General features: G+C 34.5%; 1 protein-coding gene and 1 long non-coding RNA gene across 4 annotated transcripts in view; both read left to right on the plus strand.

Moving 5' to 3' along the window:
• LOC142982212 (uncharacterized) overlaps positions 1–15,837 on the plus strand; it is an 89,772-nt gene extending 73,935 nt beyond the window's left edge. The window contains exon 3 of the long non-coding RNA XR_012959975.1: positions 15,814–15,837. This is a non-coding gene — a long non-coding RNA (uncharacterized LOC142982212). The remainder of the gene's footprint in view (positions 1–15,813) is intronic.
• Positions 1–18,514, plus strand: part of klar (klarsicht) — a 345,461-nt gene that overhangs the window by 272,244 nt on the left and 54,703 nt on the right. The window lies entirely within an intron of this gene.

An 18,514-nucleotide genomic window follows, 5' to 3' on the forward strand; every position in this document is an offset into this window, starting at 1 on the left:
TTTAATGAGTAGTTGAAACACATTATTTACGTCCATTTGCGCGGTGAAGTGTAATTGTAGTAATCAGTATTGGCGCATGGTCCTTAAAAGGAGAGAATTTCTGCAAATTGGATGTTTATGCGTGTATATTAACAATATTATTATCGACTTATACTGGTCACGTTTTGTTGAAGTTAGGTCATAATTTGCAAAGGGCCTCTTTCTCCATTTTAAGGCTTCCATTCCATGCAGAACTACTAATGCAAGGAGTCATTTCGAAATGTTTGACTGATAAAGAATAGTCCCAAACCCGTACATGGCTGGCGTGGTGGCGTCGGGACCTGATTCGTCCCTCCTTTCGAGATTAGACCCTTACCCAACGGTGGAACAATGACAGGTTTAATTGATTATAGTTTATTATATTATAAAGCATTGAAATAATTTTGTCAAAAACGCCAGTTTTATACTTAAAGGTTAACTGTTGTTATTATTATTATTGGCGCTTAGTCGACGTAATCGTTTTAACTCTTACAATAATATGTGTGTATTAACTCATGTTACTTAACCCGTTAAATATTTCCGTTTCTATAACAATCTTAATTATGAACTTTCTTTTGTGTATCTCAATTATTTTCCATTATACGAGTATTACGTAATTCACAAATACCTTTATCTGGAGACACTTTCTCTCCACATTTATGCCTACCCATTCTTCCAACTATTTTGGAGTCGGCTTCCAGTCCCACCAGATGTAGCCAGGATACCAGTTTTTTACATGGAGCGACTGCCTATAGGACCTCCAGAAACCCAGTTCTCTGAGTTATAACACGATACCCTCCGGTAAGACTGGTCGTCAGATTTTCTGCTTCTGACTAGTGTTTACAACTGTCAAAGACTTTCTCCCCACATTTCCAATTCTTTATTACATTTTGACATGTAATTATAATTTAGAATAAACGGCCCTTTGATAATTTATTTCGACTTTTTCTTCGACCTTATCACCCGACATTTTATTAAGCAATTATAATGTTTCATAAATTTTCGCGTTCATATTTATGTGACTGGTTTTTGGTATCTCTTGATCGTGTTTCAATTCAACCAATCATTTTATTAGTGAATAAGATTTTCGATTACAACAGACAAATGGGCAAACTAGCATTAATTAGTTTATGGTTTGTGTTATATTAAGTTGAGAATTTTATTTATTTATTAAAGACCATAATAATGAGTTACTTGTTGTATGAATTCTTCGGAAACTTAAAATTATTGTATCTATGAATTTCTCTTGTTTCAACATAACAGCGCATCTTTAATGATTTTTCTTGCTTGTTTCTCTAACTTCTTCATCTACTTTAAAGATATTTTATAATGTACCTAATTAACTGCATTTGTCAAAGTACTTCATATTTATAATATCAGTAGTCTAAAACACTTTAAATTGACGTTTGACCTTAGTTCAGTTTCTGAGGTTGGTAACCTTGCAGATTGATCTAGATTTTTTACACCTACGATTTCTACTGGCCTTATTACATTTATTAATGAATCATTTTATTAATTTGAAGTTTCTATCATTATTTTTGTAGCAATTAATATAACATTTGTTACGTGTTGTTTGAGTAGGTCTTCCTTTAATCTCGTAAAATGTAACCTTCCTTGAATATTAGTTTATTAACTAGTACCCAGTCTAGCCTTGTTTTAAACTATTGTCAAACTTTGACAATAGTCTTAGCTAAAATCGTTATTAGATTATTCTATTTTCTTGTTTTCATAAGCTAATCATAGGTTAACGTAATTAAGCCACGAAAACGTTGGTGCGATGACTTGGACACCTATCTGAAGGGTCTGATGACCATGAGATAGCCAATGATAGAAACCAGTGGAAAATTTTGGGGAGACCTTTGCCCAGCAATCAAATGGGACAATCTTCCTTAATTACATAATAATAAAAAAAAAACAAAAGTTAAGTAACGATTTCAGTAAAAAAATGTATTCCCTCTTCTGCCTATAAGATAGGCTTTCGATCACTTTCGTTCAGGGCAAAATGATGTCATAATTTCCGTAAAAAAACATCATTATTCTCTTGAATGACAAATAGCCTTTTACTTCCTAACAGGAAGAAATACCAGTCGATATATTATTCTTGAACAGCGTAAAAATAGTAAACATATAAGTTCCTGATGTTGGAAACGGAACAATCAACAATGGGAAAGTGTTGGAACTAATGTTGGGGATGTAATGCATTTGCGATGACTGTCGTTAACGGATTAACAACTACTACGCATTGTGGACAACCGCTGCAGTGTAAGAATAGTTTACTTTCCTGTGATTCTAGATGAAATAGAGGATAATAAGGAGGTTTAATCTTCGGATCTGTCTGAGAAGTTATAATTAATGTTTTCTAAATCTAATTATTTAGTTTTGCCATATACTTGCCCCTTATTGTTATTTAACACCTCTATCACCCACGTCAGAATGGAGGACTTCCAACCTTATCTGTCTCTCACAACGAGAGTACACCCTTGCCTAGCAGTGGAACAGTAATGAAATAATCTTAACAAAATGATATTAATTAAGGCTAGCTACGCGGCTTATAAATAAGTGTCGGTTAACATGTCTGATAGTTAAAGCGACAAAAAATATACATGAAAACTATCGTTAAAATTTCACCTGATGAGGTATGTAATCGATTTTGATCACAAGTGTTGAAACCAGGGCTAAGTTTCCATCACATCGTTACGCAGCAAATGTCGGCAGTGCATAGTACATAGAAGCTTTTGTACGCGGAATCGATTTAGATTTAATCGATGACGGTGCGATGTATAGAGAATGTCATGGTAGAGCGAAACCGGGGAATATTCAGTGAAGCAATGAATAACGGCGTCCATCGGGAAGTAATGAACTGTTAGAGAATACGGGCTGAGGAGTGATGATGATTGGTGTATGTTTAATAGATACAAGTATTAACAGGTGAATAGGTATTTGCTTATGTAGATTGGACATCAAATTCCTATACATAAGTATATAAAAGTAACTGCTGTAGTAGTCACTTGTGATATAATTGTTTGCGTGAACATGCCTACATCTATACTCACGTTTCTATACGTACAAATTATTTCGTTTATAATATGACTAAGATGGTCGCGACACTAAGTTAAGATTAAAATAGTTTAGGTTAAGCAGTTGTTTTGGGGTTCATTTCCCGCACAAAACTTGTATGATTGATCATTGAACTAGTAATTTGTAAAGTCTGCTATTATAGCAATTCATTTTAGATGTTTGTCTTTAAATAACTACTGTTTGCAATAACAATAAAAATTGGGCTAGGTATTGAGTGCAAAAATGTTAATCTGATAAACTATCAATATTACATAAAAAAGATTTAGATAACTTGATAAAAACCAGTCATCAGCTGCAATGAGTCAAACAAACACGCTATTTGATACGATATCAGTGCATTCCTTGATTAAGATATTGCATGTTAATATTGTCAATGTCATATGAAAGAACCTACTAAGTTTTGTTCGTGACTATGTCCGCGTGAAACCATTTCCTGAGGTAAAAAGTAGCCTATGTGTTAGTCCATGTTATAATCTTACTGTGTACCAAATTTCGTCAAAATCCGTTTCATCGTTTTTGCGTGAGAGTGACAAATATACATACATTCTCACAATCTTTCGCATTTATAATATTGATAGGATTAGTTTTATCAAAAACCTTTGTACTTAGCTCAAGACAATGAAACTGTCTGAAACCCAAACAAAGACGTTTTGAGGTGACTTTTAAAGGTTTTGTGAAAATACAAACAGGTTTTCTTGACGCAGTCTTTTAACAAGTGGTACTTGAAATTTTGCTTTACATAATATTTTTTGCGCATTATTTAACTTGTAATGAAAGCTGACTTTAAAATCTGTATCTATGGTCTTATATAGTTTATGTGGAATATCTTAATATTTACGTTTGCGTTTTGTCGCTGTGGTACATGGTTTTTTGGCAAAAACAGTTTAATAATTTACAATTATATGAGAAAAATAATACCTGAACACTATCATCATTCTATCAAAAATGCGTTTTATGGATGACTTGATAAATCAAAAGCTAGTTTTCAGCTTCCGTATCTCGTAAATACATTCACAGATGCCTTCAAAATTGGTCCGTTAAATCCAGAAGCTGTGTAACACTCGATAAATCGTATTTAAAGACAAATCCAGCAATAAACAAGTATACTTAGTCCATACAAACGAGTTATATCCATTTTATTGCGACCATTCTTGGCCTTAATTCGCCGCTCTACATCCAACCCGGTAGGTCTGTAACAAGCCTTTATTCAATACCGATCGATATTTTATCTCACAATATTATCGCGTGATTTTATCGCCATTCAAAAGATAATGGAATTTTCTGCCCTTTGTTTTAATGCTACCTTTTTTTGTTTTATTTTATTGTTTTACTGTTGTCCACGTTTCGTCCGCGTAAAGCAATAATTTCTGGTAAAAAGTTATCTATGTAGTAATTCCGTTATAAACTACCCCTAATGAAAATTCATTCAGTACTTTTTTTCTGAAGGATTAATTCATTCATTCGTACGTCCATCCTAACTAATTAGAATTTTACATATTAATAGTGGAATTGAATGTAGTCGAAACAAGTGACGTCTCTGTCTATCCTTGTGAAAAAGGCGTGATATTATTATAATAGAGGTGTAATTCTGGTTAATGGAAAGTTAACGACACAATTTTATAAAATTGCGAATCTCACGGACTACTTTGCAAAATTTAATTTCCGGCCTTAACTAATATGCGTATCATCGATTAATGAAGTTTGTAGTAAACGAAGATCTTAGTAGTAAAATATGCTACGTTAGTTAATTTTAAATACAATGTATTGAGGTTGTGACATTTGAAACTTTAACTCGTTTAATTCTTTGAAATGCGCTTGAGATAATGTCATATGTAAAAATATACTTTAGGATCTTATACAAAGATAGGGTTGCTAGTGAAACTCAGTTTATATATTCTGATAAATAACGTCTTCGTGCCCAACAAAGACAAAAAATCAAGAGTGCATTGGTCTTTACAGAAACAGTTCTATCTGTGATGTTTGGCAGTTGTTATGTTCTGAGATTCGTGATTCCCTCTTGACTTTCAATTATACTAAGTTATATGCCAAACCTGTTTGCAATGCTTGAAGTTGCTTCAAAATTTAGCTCTGTATATATCTACGAAGAACTCAACAGTTAAACAAGTATAACCGTTACTGTCCCAATACTGGGCATGGTCTTTTCCCGAAATGAGGAAATTTTTAAAAGGGAAAAAGCTCAGAATTTTACTATGTTTTAACCCAAAATTACATCTTACAATAACACTCATTAACAAACTAACACCAGTAATGCAACACTCATGAAATCATGTACAGTTTCAGTCACGCAATTGTTTTTGATTACTACTAACAATTTGGCCTATTTGTCAGTAAGATTACTGTACATTGTATGACCGAGACCAATTGACATCAACACTGCTGGTGACAGCGTGAATTATAGCACAATGGTGTTATAGCATAATTAGGTATGTGTTACGATATCTTCAAGTATTCCGTCATAGTAGAATTACTTTTGGCGGACCGAATTTTTGCGACTAAGATGACCCAAATAAGGCCTATGTCCTAAAAAGGTCTATTTCTTAAATTTCCCACTTTCGGTTTCGAATGGCTGCCAATGTATGTAGAAGTGTGCTAGTACATTAACTAACGTTAAGAACTAAATTAAGTCCTCAGGTTGAATGTCAGACAGATAATCTGTGTTTTTCATAAAAGAAAACAACTTCTATGTTAGGAAACTAATGAAATTATCAGCAAACGAATTTCTATACTCTCTTCTAGAACTCAAAAAGCTACCAAATTATGCCTACACTTACAGTAATGTCTTGATGAGGTTTGATCCTGAGACATTTTCTTCCTTGTAATATCATGATGACCTATCCAGTTTTCTTGCTAAGCTTCTACTATTTAAACTTATCAAAGCTAATAAACGAGCCACTAAATACAAGATATCGAAAACCAGCTATAAAAACATTTCCTGTTAACATTACTTCTGATATTATGATCTTTAATATCTAAAGACAATCTTAGATCATTACTCTACATAAGCACGAAGTAGTTCAACATAATGCTAATTAGAAAAGCCGGTTGTAAACAATATCGTTAACGGATGCAATATTCCCTGTATCGGGAGCATGTGGATGTTCCGTTATGTCTTACAGTACGTTCAATCAGCAGACAAACCGCAAAAGATGTGGGATAAAAGCTCATTTATATTGCAACGACTCTTTGAAGGCTGTAATGAGTCACGAATAAAGTTCAAAAGTATTTTGTATGAACAGTCTTTTTGTACAGTTTTTTTATACATCGTTACGTGTATATAGGACACAATGACATGTAATTACTTGAGTACATGGACAATTCTCACTGAGGAGCTCAGTTTAAGGAGGAGCTCATGAATAAGTAACAAATGCCGCGCGGATCGCACTCTCAGGTTAAGCTACACATGCCAAGGTTGATCTGTAGATGGGTGACCATGTTTATACCAACCGAGTTCCGTGTTTTGGAAGGCACGTTCGATTGTGGGTGAGACTAGAAGCCGACTCGAACATATTTGAATAAAAGTCTAGGCTGATTGATGGACATTATGGACAATTCTCAGTAACTAATCTCTGTGTTGATGACTATTGTTAAAACCTGCATCTATAGCCCGACTGAGAAATCGAACCTGACAGATATTCAGATTCGGTAGTTGCAGTTCTGCTTTAACCATAAAGGCAGCAAAATTACATACATAATATTTTAATGCTATTTATTTTTACAACTGCAGCGTGTAATCCATTTATAGCAAGTTTGAACTCGGCCCGTATCGGTTTCATATAAATTCCCCCGATTACATACAATACGACAGCTAATTCTGCACGTACCGTGATTTGTTCCCAATTACTACATAACAGCATTGCTTTTGAAATAGTTCGTGTTATACCTCACAATATTTCACAGTTAAATAGGTTGACTTATGTTTATTGATAAAACTCAGCACGATTTATTCGATTTCCGTGATTGAATAATTAGTTTTCTGGTTGAAATTTTCTTAGATTAACTAGTGATTTAGGTTTTATCAATTGTACATTATCTTTGCTAATTAGAATTAAATTGGTTACGTGTTATTGATACTGTCTCCCGATTGCTAAAGTGCTATAAAGTTCCCACTGTTTGCAATACACATTTGGCGGCTCCGGACAATATCATAACATTTCAACTACTCGGTATTCATGTCAAAAGACTTTCAAAATCGGGTTGAAATTCTAGAGATTAGACTTGAATATTTCAAGAAACAAAAATACCTTATGTTGATACCTGTCTATTAACACGGACCTTAGTTTAAAGAAACAAGTACAAAGTTTTGCCAAATTAATTCCTCAACAGATATAGGTCAATGGCATCTAAAGAAGTATGTTCGTAATAAATAATAGTTGAAATGAGTCAACGCTCGGTGATCTCATTCTCGCTGTTAACTAACAATAAAAACACTTCCTTATAACACGACTACTATCTAGTACAAGAATATCATTCTGTTAACACTAACGCGAATGGAAATTGTAATCAGCGACAAATGTATCTGACTAGCTCCTTCTACTTTTCTCCTTCAACTTTTTGAAGTCCTATTTAAACATGTATAGATACCGCTTCTATCCAAATATTAATAAAATAATAAATTCAACCTATTAATGTCCTACTGCTAAGGCCCTTTCTAAATGTCCCTTTTTATTTTTGATAGTTTCCATTCATTTTTTCTAGATTTTATACCCATAGGCTGTATCGCATTTACCGTCAGCCGCAAGGTCGATGTTTTTAGGTTCCTGCATTGCGTTCTAACACGCTCCCATTCAGTGCCATCTACCGGCTGACATCATTCCTCGCTAATGTTTGTTCTTCGAAGTCTATTCCATCAACATTTCTCCCATTATCTTTAACACAACAATCAACATGTTTTATCACTTCAACGGTTGCTCTCGAATGCAATCGACTAGAAATCACAAGCTCAAGTGGCTGCAGACTTCCGTAACCGAACACCTCGCAAGTATCCCTCTTACATTCAAGCACGAATCATTGGACAAACATCTCGCGGCTCTAACAGTAATAGATAATGCTATCATAACTTTTTGCCGATGTTGCCTTGCGTCATCTTCGTAAATCGACAGTGCCCTCTGGTCCGGTTGCATAACCATTTTAACGTGAACCGTGCATCTTCTTTAACTATCCATTGTTTTTGCAACGAATCGTGAATCCCGAGGGTTCAAGCCGTGATGGTCGATAAATGTAGATGTTGAAACAGACAAAATGGCTCAATTTGTCTTCTATGTTGTAAGTGGCTCCATGATTTAGAGTCTCGACTCCGCCCACTCGCGTTACGGTAGGGTACTTGTAAATCTCTGGAATGGAAACAAGGAGATCATGAGAATTAGTGTCTGTGACTAACCTAATGGTCGAGTGTTGTATTACCGCACGACGCGTACTCGGAAAATTATGTCCGACTGCAGTTTATAGTTCGACGGAAAGTATCGTTTTATGATTATGTATAGCCTTCATTTCCTTGTTGATGCGATAAAATACACCAGCTATAAACTACTGAAATACCTTGTTCTGCGGGATATACTTAAATACAAGTCGTTTGGATGTAGTTATGATTATTATTTCGTTGTTATTTGCAATTATAAGCAGTAAACGTTTATGTGGATACCAGATTTGTTCCTTATTCATTATTTTTTTAACATTAATTATCTCGCCTATTCCTGTGGCGTGATTTTGTATATGTAATTTAATTCTAATGCCGTGTCTGCCTTTTACAAATAATATAATCATCAAATGTATTTGCAATCACATTTTAATAGACACACTAACGTCTAGACTGAATTAAAACTGCGCTATGTATAATATTTGATTGCATGCAACATAATAATGAATCAAGAAACTATTAATTTTGAATACATTACAAACTTATGGTTCATAAAAAGTACATTTGAGATTCATTGTCTGGAATATATTGTTATGTGAGAATGCTTTTACATTCTTATGCATTAATGGTCATAAGATTAGTTCACCTTTCCTATGTATTACAATTTAACGTAATATCAATTAAATTATTGCTATTGGCCTAAAAAATACGCGTAATTTTTCAAAGAACTTTTAAGTAAAAATGCAGGCATTACTTCAAGAAATCTTTTGGAGGCGAAGGAAGTCAGATCGGTCAGAAGCTAACATATTATTATATGTTTTGGTCATCCAATAAAAGAAATAACGTAACCGCATGCATATTTATATTAATTCAGAACACATATGATCAGATTCTTAATGAAATATTCGTAACCTATCAAAAGTCAGCATATCGCACTATTACAGAAAGGCGTAAGTGACTTCCACGTTATTGCTTGTTAAGCTTTTCTTCTTTTAGTAAATCAAATTAGGGTTAAATCAAAACATGTAAACAAATAAAACTTTCTCATATTATCTAGCGTGGATATTTGCTAATGACGTGAGAAAAAATCAACAAATGCGGCCTCTACTTCGCTTGTAAATAATAAGTGTGTTAGTAAATATACCATCACTAAATACATTAGCTAATCGTTTGAGAATAAACCGTGTCATACTCTTTTGTTATTTTTTAAAACGTGTTTACTTTTAGCTCTTGTCCGAAACTCCATATCCGTGGACTATGTTAGCTATACGACTTATGTTATGTCACAGACAAAACCACGGGTAAACTAGTATTTATATAGCTTATGTGTTATTATGGTACATAAGGTACAAGACTGCCAAGTTTCATCAAAATCTGTTCAGTAGTTTTGGCGTAATGTAGCACCTACCAAACTTCCCTACTTTCGCATTGTTATTATATTAGTATAGACATTCTCACTCGGTTTATTATTGCCTATAGAATATATTCTAAGGGTAAGCGCTTATAAAAGTATTATCTTATTGCACTTGTCTATGATGTTTCTAAAAAGCAGTTCGATAGAAATTAATTTCCTAGTTTAAGTAAACACCGTCTGTTATAAGAAGAAATACATAGAGAAATACATAGAAAGCATAAATATTTTTCTGTTAAATCTTACTCTTAACACGATTAAAAATCAGGTACAAAGTTTGTAAAAATTGTTCTAGAATATTCTCCGCTTATAATACTAACTTCCTAGTTACAAAATCTAGCTTGCAGAAACTGGTGTCGGACAAAGGATTACTATCTAACCAGTTTGTGGCTCATCAAGCATCGCTCCCGGGTTCGAATCCAAGCCGAGTAGCTTAGACGTTGAACTTTTACTGTTAATAACGCATAACGGGACTTAATTTGTTTAACTGCGAACAATTACTTACTGTCTACATTATAGTTAAACTGTCTACATTATAGTTACTTATTAGAATTTTAATTTAAAAATGTTAGGTAAGTTTTTGTTTGAAAGTTAATTGCGATGACTGTATTTCGAGTTGGTCCTACAAAAATCATAAATGCGAAAATTTGTGAGCATGTATCAAAGTTGGTTACTGTTTCATACAAGAGCTATGGAACGGGTTTTGGTTTAGTTTAGAACGCGTAGGATACTTTTACCCCAAAATTTATCCCTCGCGGACAAAACAAAGTAATTAGTACCGAAAATAACTGAAAACAAGGTCCATTATCACTTTTAAAAGAACGCATTACTACCTTTTAACTATTTTTATTACTTCCTTCACAGAAAAGTAACATTAATTAATCAAATAAAAAAAATACTAGTACATGTAAAAAAATACTTGTGTGCAATTTTCGCACTTGAAGTGTTAAAGAAAATGTTAGGAATTGCAAGAAAACACCGCTACGAACTTAACTGGCTATAAACTGTTTTCTAATAACGAATAAATGTGGAAAAACAATTATGTACGACTTTATTTATTAGTTAGACTACCTCTCCTATAGTTATTTATGTAGGTATGATTAGTTAGTGTAGTCATAAGTCTGGTCTTAAGAATTGTTCTTCTCCATTCATCTATTTGTATTTTGTTGCTGTGTGCAGCTAGATTTATTTCTGGGATGTTACATATTGAATATTCTTTATTTATAATCAAATTACGGGCTGAAATTTTTGCATGCAGGTAGATGTTATGACGTAAGCATCCGCTAAGAAAGGATTTTGATAAATTCTACCCCCAAGGGAATGAAACTGCGTATGAAAATTCTGTGCTAAGTCACAAAGGACGCGGACGAAGTCGCGGGCAAAAGCTAGTATTTAATATATCACTAAGACCGTAATGCTACCTAATTTTCTGCAAACTAAATTCATAGTTTGCATAACGTAAGACTTAATGACAGGGGCTTCCTAATTTAGTAGCATTTGAACAAGCAAAACCGGTCGTCACGCTTGTTTACCTTCCTAATGTGACATGACACGGTGACATGTTCTCGCTTTCATTACATTCGTTTATTTTTATAACACCTCTGAAATCACGCAACATCCTTCATTAATATTTATTATCCAATCTGCTCAGTCATTAAGAAATAATAGACTAATTAGTCTTAGGAAGCGGAGTTATTGCACTTGATTTTTGAGTTTTAAAAGTGACAGAAATATTACGTCACTTTGTTTCTTTTTGATGTGGTAGAAAAGCAATGTTTGTGTTTTACTGGCTCTCATAAACACGACGATCTGCAACATCAACTAGAATATTTAAAAAACCGTCACTCCGCCAGCGTGGTGGACTCAGAGAGAGGCTTAACCTCTCCCCCTCAATTGGGAGGAGACCCTTGCCCTGCAGTGGGACAGTAATGGGTTAAAAAAAAAGGTTTTCTCAACAACTTAAGCCTGACTTGGGAATCTAAACCGAGACCCTTGTTTAGCAGTCGTATACATCACCGATAGGAAATAGAGGCAATCTATAATAATGGAAAATATATTTTAATACCAAAGTACAACGAGATAATTATAGGTATTACCTTCTACTAATCACATCAAACTCTGTGTATCCATTATAGTAACTAGTAGATAGATAGACCTCCAGATAAGAATAGCTACTAACCGCACGAAATCATCATAATGTGATAAATATAAAACCATACTATAATTTGTTACTAGTTTACAATTCATAATAATCTGTAATTTACTCTCATCGATCTATAGTGAGCTCGGTCACGATCGGAAGCTGATGCTCTGTGCAATCAGTAATTAATCTAAATAAAACAGGTTTACGGATAATCTCCTATCGTTATGTGCACGTTTGTGTCATTAATATCCTTGCTTTTGATGCCTCGCGAAAGTTATTTCAAGTTTAAAACTCTGTATCAAATTAGTATTTTTTCAACTGAACTTTATGGAAAGATAGCAATTTGGAAGCCGATTTGGTCGTGCTTATATAAAACTGCAAACATAAAAACTAAAACATGGCTACCAGATTTGTAATACTAGTAATCTTAATTACCATTTCAACTTTAAGCAAAGATTTAAAGATGTGGTAGATGTCGGCCTAAGCTTGGGACAGATGTCATTGACCACTGGAGTAGAAACGCCAATAGTAAGTGCCACCCCATTGGAAAGCCCAAATGGACGAATGGGATATATTACCCTCATATTTCAGGCATACTAAAAGACAGTAGGTACAAAATAACTTCGTTATAATGCTATCAAATCCTGCAAAGACAAAAGCTGCTAATTTTCTCCTAAAATAACTACCCAATTCTGTTATGTTGAAAGTGCAAAAAAATCTCGTGTTGTCATCTTAATAACATTATACGACGAAATACTACAGACGTGGGTTTACTACTAGACGTAAACGAGTCTGCGTGGGATGGTATCTCATTTTGTTTTCAACTGGGGTGAACAACCTGTCTAGGTTCTCATTATATTCATCTAGTCAGATGACGGCTGACACAGTTTTTAGGTCAACTTGTATTTGTAACGTGTAGGAGGTATACATTAAGAAATAGTAGTAGAAATGCTACCTTGTTGGTCAATTGGCAGACAATAATACGTTCAATATCATCTATACTTAATATTATAAAGATGAAGAGTTTGTTTGTTTGATTGTTTGTTTGTTTGTTTGTTTGTTTGTTTGTTTGTTTGTTTGTTTGAACGCGCTAATCTCAGGAACTACTGGTCTGATTTGAAAAATTCTTTCAGTGTTAGATAGCCCATTTATCGAGGAAGGTTATAGGCTATATATCATCACGCTACTACAAATAGGAGCAGAGTACCAGTAAAAAATGTTTAGAAAACGGGGAAAATTTTAACCCATTCTCTCTTATGTGACGCAAGCGAAGTTGCGCGGGTCAGCTAGTATACAAGCTAGTATAAAATACAAGTTGTACTTTACCAAAAAATATAAAAATGCCTTATAGTTAATGTTGATTAAATACCGATTCAGTATAACAGAATGACCAACAAATTAACTTTACATTTACAATAATACTGATTTCGTAATTATTTCGAAACATACCAAGTATAATATTTTTATTCTACGTGCTTTCATTCACTATTACAACTCCAATTTATTAAATCTCAATACCTATAATTACATTACCAATTTCGCAACTACGTATAACAATGAAAATCATATCTTTGCCCAACCCAAGGTCTGTCAGACCTCAAATACTCAATTATCTGGTTCAAACCTCGCACAGTATTAACAATTATCATAATTCTTTGTTCGTCTGTCTGTCAGAATTATATACGCAAATTACTGTTTCCCTTATGAACAAATGAAGGTTGCTCTTTATGTAACATGTGATGAGTAATCCAAGCGCTTCCTGGTGTTAACACTTGTATTGTAACGCTGTGTGGTTTTCATTCAACTAATTGACTTCCGACTTGAAGGATTTGTCTAAACTATATTTGTATGTTTGCAAATATTGTCAGTTTACGGCATATTGTTTCAACGATTGCTTATTGAAGCTTAGAAATCAAGTGAGAGTAAATCATTCGAGGGGAATGAAGGTAACATTTTATCTTTTATGCTTTTTCATTTCATTAAATGATCCTATTGTAAAAGCAACAAGTATACCTAAAATCATGCCTGTTTCTAAATGGGCAGAGACCAATGAACGCTACTTGCTACGATCCCTACAAACTTCCTTTGCTTCATTCACATACAAAGTTAAAGACATTGATACTATATAATCATAATCATTTAACAAGCTTTTTCTTTATCAAGTTCTAGTTCATAAAGTATCATTCCATTCAATTCCATAAATAAAGATCTAGTAGTTTTTTCGCGTTCTATCATTACTTTTTCATCTCATTCCACAACCTTACTCACTACAATTATTTCATCCATTGCAATTTACTTATATACCGTATCGCGACGTATAATTACCAGTTGTATAACATGTATTAGATCACGATATTTTACACCTCCATACAAATTCTCTCCATCAACACTTAATGCACTTTCATTAAATTTTTCAAACGTAATGACACGTGATAATTTGTTTTGATCGATTGTTGAATTAAGTTTGTTGTATAATATTTGTATGGATACGGAAATTTGTACTGAATACACACAACGGCTGTTATAAATGAAGGTGTAGGTATTGGTGTAAATGCACCCACGTTTTCTTATAAAATGTTAGTCCCATGTAAAAGTTACCAAACTGCGCTACTTTTGAGAAATATTCTAATATAAATTAAAATCTGGAGGACGGAGACGCTCAGTTCAAACACCACTACGCGGTCTCCCATCCATAGGACTACGCCAACAACGGTTGCTTAATTAACCACAAATGGCTTACCGGCCGGTGAGCACAACTGGCGCCTAAAAACTTATTAATTAAAAATAACTATAACAGTTTGTCCGACCCGGGATTCGAACCCGAAGCTTCGTAATCAGCAGTTGCATACACTACCGCCCTGATGGCATTTTGTTAACATATCACATTTATATGAATACGGAAATCTGTAGTGTATTTTGCAATAATTTGGAGCAACGTTGATTACAACGATAATTTGTTGAAAGCAAGGCCGCGATATTTCGTGCTTTGTTGCCTTGAAATGAATTAAAGCGTAATGATTAACAAGAGAATTAAAATGCAAACGGTAGCAGACATTTTAAAGATGGGTGTTGTAAGTGCAAGTTTATTGGCTGCAGGTATTGTTAGAAATATTACTAGTAAAAAGACTTAAATACCACAGTACAATAGGCACGATCTAAACGCAATAGTAAGTACGAAAAAACTCCTGCACTAAGAATTTCTCTTTCGTTGCGAGGACTTTTACAAACGTACAAACAACGGACAAAAACTACAACCAGATCCGAAACAACTATTTGTAGATCGCACAAATGACTGTTCCTTGTGGGAATCGAACCCACAGCCTCCCGATGCAGTGGCAGTGGCGTTGCAATCTTAACCACTGCGCCACTTAGGCAGTCAATCAAAAGAAAGGCATTAAAAGAGAGCTCTAATAAAACTCAACATCCCACATAAAAAGTCCACAGTACACAAAGACAAAAGTAACGGTCCTTATTAATGTTTACGTATAAATCAAGCAACAATAACTGCATTCTTCAACAAGTCCTATTCACCCATACATTCCTATACAAACTTATTGTTTGAACATGAAATTCCAGACTCTTATGAAACATTTCAACTGTACGCAATACATTTCTAGTCCACTTCGAGACTGAGTTGTTAATGTCAGAGTCAAACAGTACTCGCCCGGCTTTGGTTATAATTCAATTACAAATGTACTTGAAATCTATTGTCAGGCTCTTGAACTTAGCTCTAAGGGTTCAAATACTTCACGTTGACGATTTAATAATGTTTCTATGTTTTTGTTACAGGTAAATATTGGACTGACGGTTATATAACAGTGAGGTTCGAAAAGAGTGAGTGGTTTGTCAATATTTTTATTTCTCTACAGCTTAATTAAGTATTACGAATTGGATACTGTTATTTTATTTGTACATAAACATACATTTGTAGGATTACGTCAGATTCGTAAGACAGTTTTTGTTGTCAAAATATTGGTAGAATTTTATTTCATTACTAGCAGCCCGGCCCAACTTCTTCCGGGCATAGTACAATTTAATCCTGCTGATCTAATTCCTGTGGGATTTCTGATCCCATTGATCCCTTTCAAACCATGTCCTTACAGTTACGAACATATTAAAGATATAATTATCCAATTTGGTTTCGTTGTTCAAAACTTATGCGCGTTCATACATATCGATGATTCATTTTATTTATATAGCTTCGGTTTTCTTTAGTCTTGAAAGCGAGAAGCCAGACAAAGCAGTACATTTTACACCGGTCTTGCAAATAACAGATAAACGCATAGCACGGGTAAAAAGGTGGGTGCTTATAAAAGTGTCGGTGCGTAATTTATGATGGCTGAAGCCAGCTAAGTTATAAACGATATCAGATTAAAGTAGTGCGTTGCACCTGCGATACGATTCGCTGACGAGTTTATTATAATTATAATGTGCGATTTCCGTGAAAGTTCTGCCTTTGTGTTATTTATTGAAACGCGTCAATTTGTTATCACTGAATTGCTGTCTTATGGAATACTGTTGGGACAATCAATAATGAAGTAGAGTCTCAATATCACGATGTTCGCTTGTTTCTCGAAGTCGCAACCAAGAATTGCAATTCTTGATTTCTCTTTCCCCAATGTTTGTACAATTCAGATAAGTAACGAATATCACGCCAAAGTAAGACTGTTTGCATGACTATCATTGAAATCTCACGTCACTTTACAAAACTTTTACTCTTGAACAAAATCAACACGATAGTTTACACAACCGCTCTCGTTGAAATCAAGAAAGATTTCATCGAAGCGATATTGCTGATGTCGAAGAATAAAACAATGATAATGATGCCGGTGACAAAATTGTCCAGCCTTTCTCTACGGAATAGAGAGTGGTCAATATAGGAATGTGAAGTGAAACTGTAAGTTTGTAAAGTCAGCAATCAGACCACAATACAATGACCACGGATACCACGGCCGATCCGGCCGCAAATCATAGTAATGATCGGCCTCGCATATGCGCGATGCAATTCTGTAATGGAGCAAATCGCGATACTGTCTGCACAGATTTCGAATTATTTTATCGTGGCCATTATAGTTTCACAATCGTTGCACTCCGATATGTAGTTAGTGACGTGAAATATGATACGTAACAAGCATCTAGGTGAAATAACAGATTGGATACGACTATCCTATAAATAACTAGTCACAATATTTTTACCGCAAATACCTCGATGGCCAGTGGCCATAAAGCAACCGAAGCATTTACGAACATTATAATATTTACATAAATTGTACACGTGTTTTTAAATTTGTTTATACTTTATGGGTTCATGCAGCCACAACACGCGAACAACGTCGTTTTGGACCCCATTTCGATGGCTTATTATGAAACGCGCGATACATCGGCGCAGGCGCAGCTGTGCGTTGGGCAATGAACGCGCCCGCGCCGCCACGCAAGTGATAAAGCACTACTCAACTAACAGCTGTTCAGATACCATAATTAGATATTAACGTACCAAAACAAATATTGAACAACTATTGTCGAAGGCAAAGTTAATTATAAAAACTCATATTTCGTAATTTTAACAACTATCAAAATAATAAACTTGATGAGAATTACTTTAATAGTGATGAATCCTTTGTTCTACGTGTACTAAAGTCCATTAGTAAGACAAACCACCGGATGAACGGCATAATGAAACATCAAAAGCCCAAGGTTTACGTTTACAATTTATACCATAAACATCTACAAACGTAGCCAGAAAAGGATTCGCAAGATGCGTTCATTCATTCGATCGTGACTCATGTTTCACCGTCTCCGATTTGAATATGTAAATTTTCATGTCGCACACTTTAAAAGGCAAAGTTGCGTAATATGATAATGAGCGTCTGTAGTGAATAGATATTAATAGTATGACAAGTTAGGGAGGCGTTCAACAGGTCATTGAATTCTGTTAATCGAAATATCTTTGTTGGGAGATGAAAGACGAATTGATGGGATCGATTTTTGTCGAGATAATGAAATTGAGTGTTACTTAATATCAATTTTAGAGAAGAGACTTAAATTAGCTGACACATAAACCGTTGACCTTCTCAATGAAGTTCATTAGCTGGTAAAACTTATGGACAAGTAAGGCTTAAACATAAAGAAGTAATTTATGTTTGAAGTGATCTTGTCGTAGCTGTCTTCACTGACAAATTTATGGGGAAGCCTAAGTAATGAATTAAAAGTGTGCCTAAGTCATCCATCATCCTGGAAGTAAGCCAATTGCGGAATACGGATGACTATGGTAGTCGTGAGAGTGAAGGCAGTGAAGCTAACGGCTTGCCACCAATTAAGCGGTGCTGCCATCTTTTTACTTGATGCTTTAGCTTCTGCAATTCGTTACCGTACTCAAGACGTAGCGACATATTCATGCCACATTTTCCCGTAGAATTGTTTGATTAATTTACTCTTCGAACAATCTAGTTAAGGGAGTACATTATGTATACTCAATATTTTTTCTTTCATA

Source organism: Anticarsia gemmatalis, chromosome 21 (genome assembly GCF_050436995.1).
Source record: "Anticarsia gemmatalis isolate Benzon Research Colony breed Stoneville strain chromosome 21, ilAntGemm2 primary, whole genome shotgun sequence".
NCBI lineage: Eukaryota > Metazoa > Arthropoda > Insecta > Lepidoptera > Erebidae > Anticarsia > Anticarsia gemmatalis.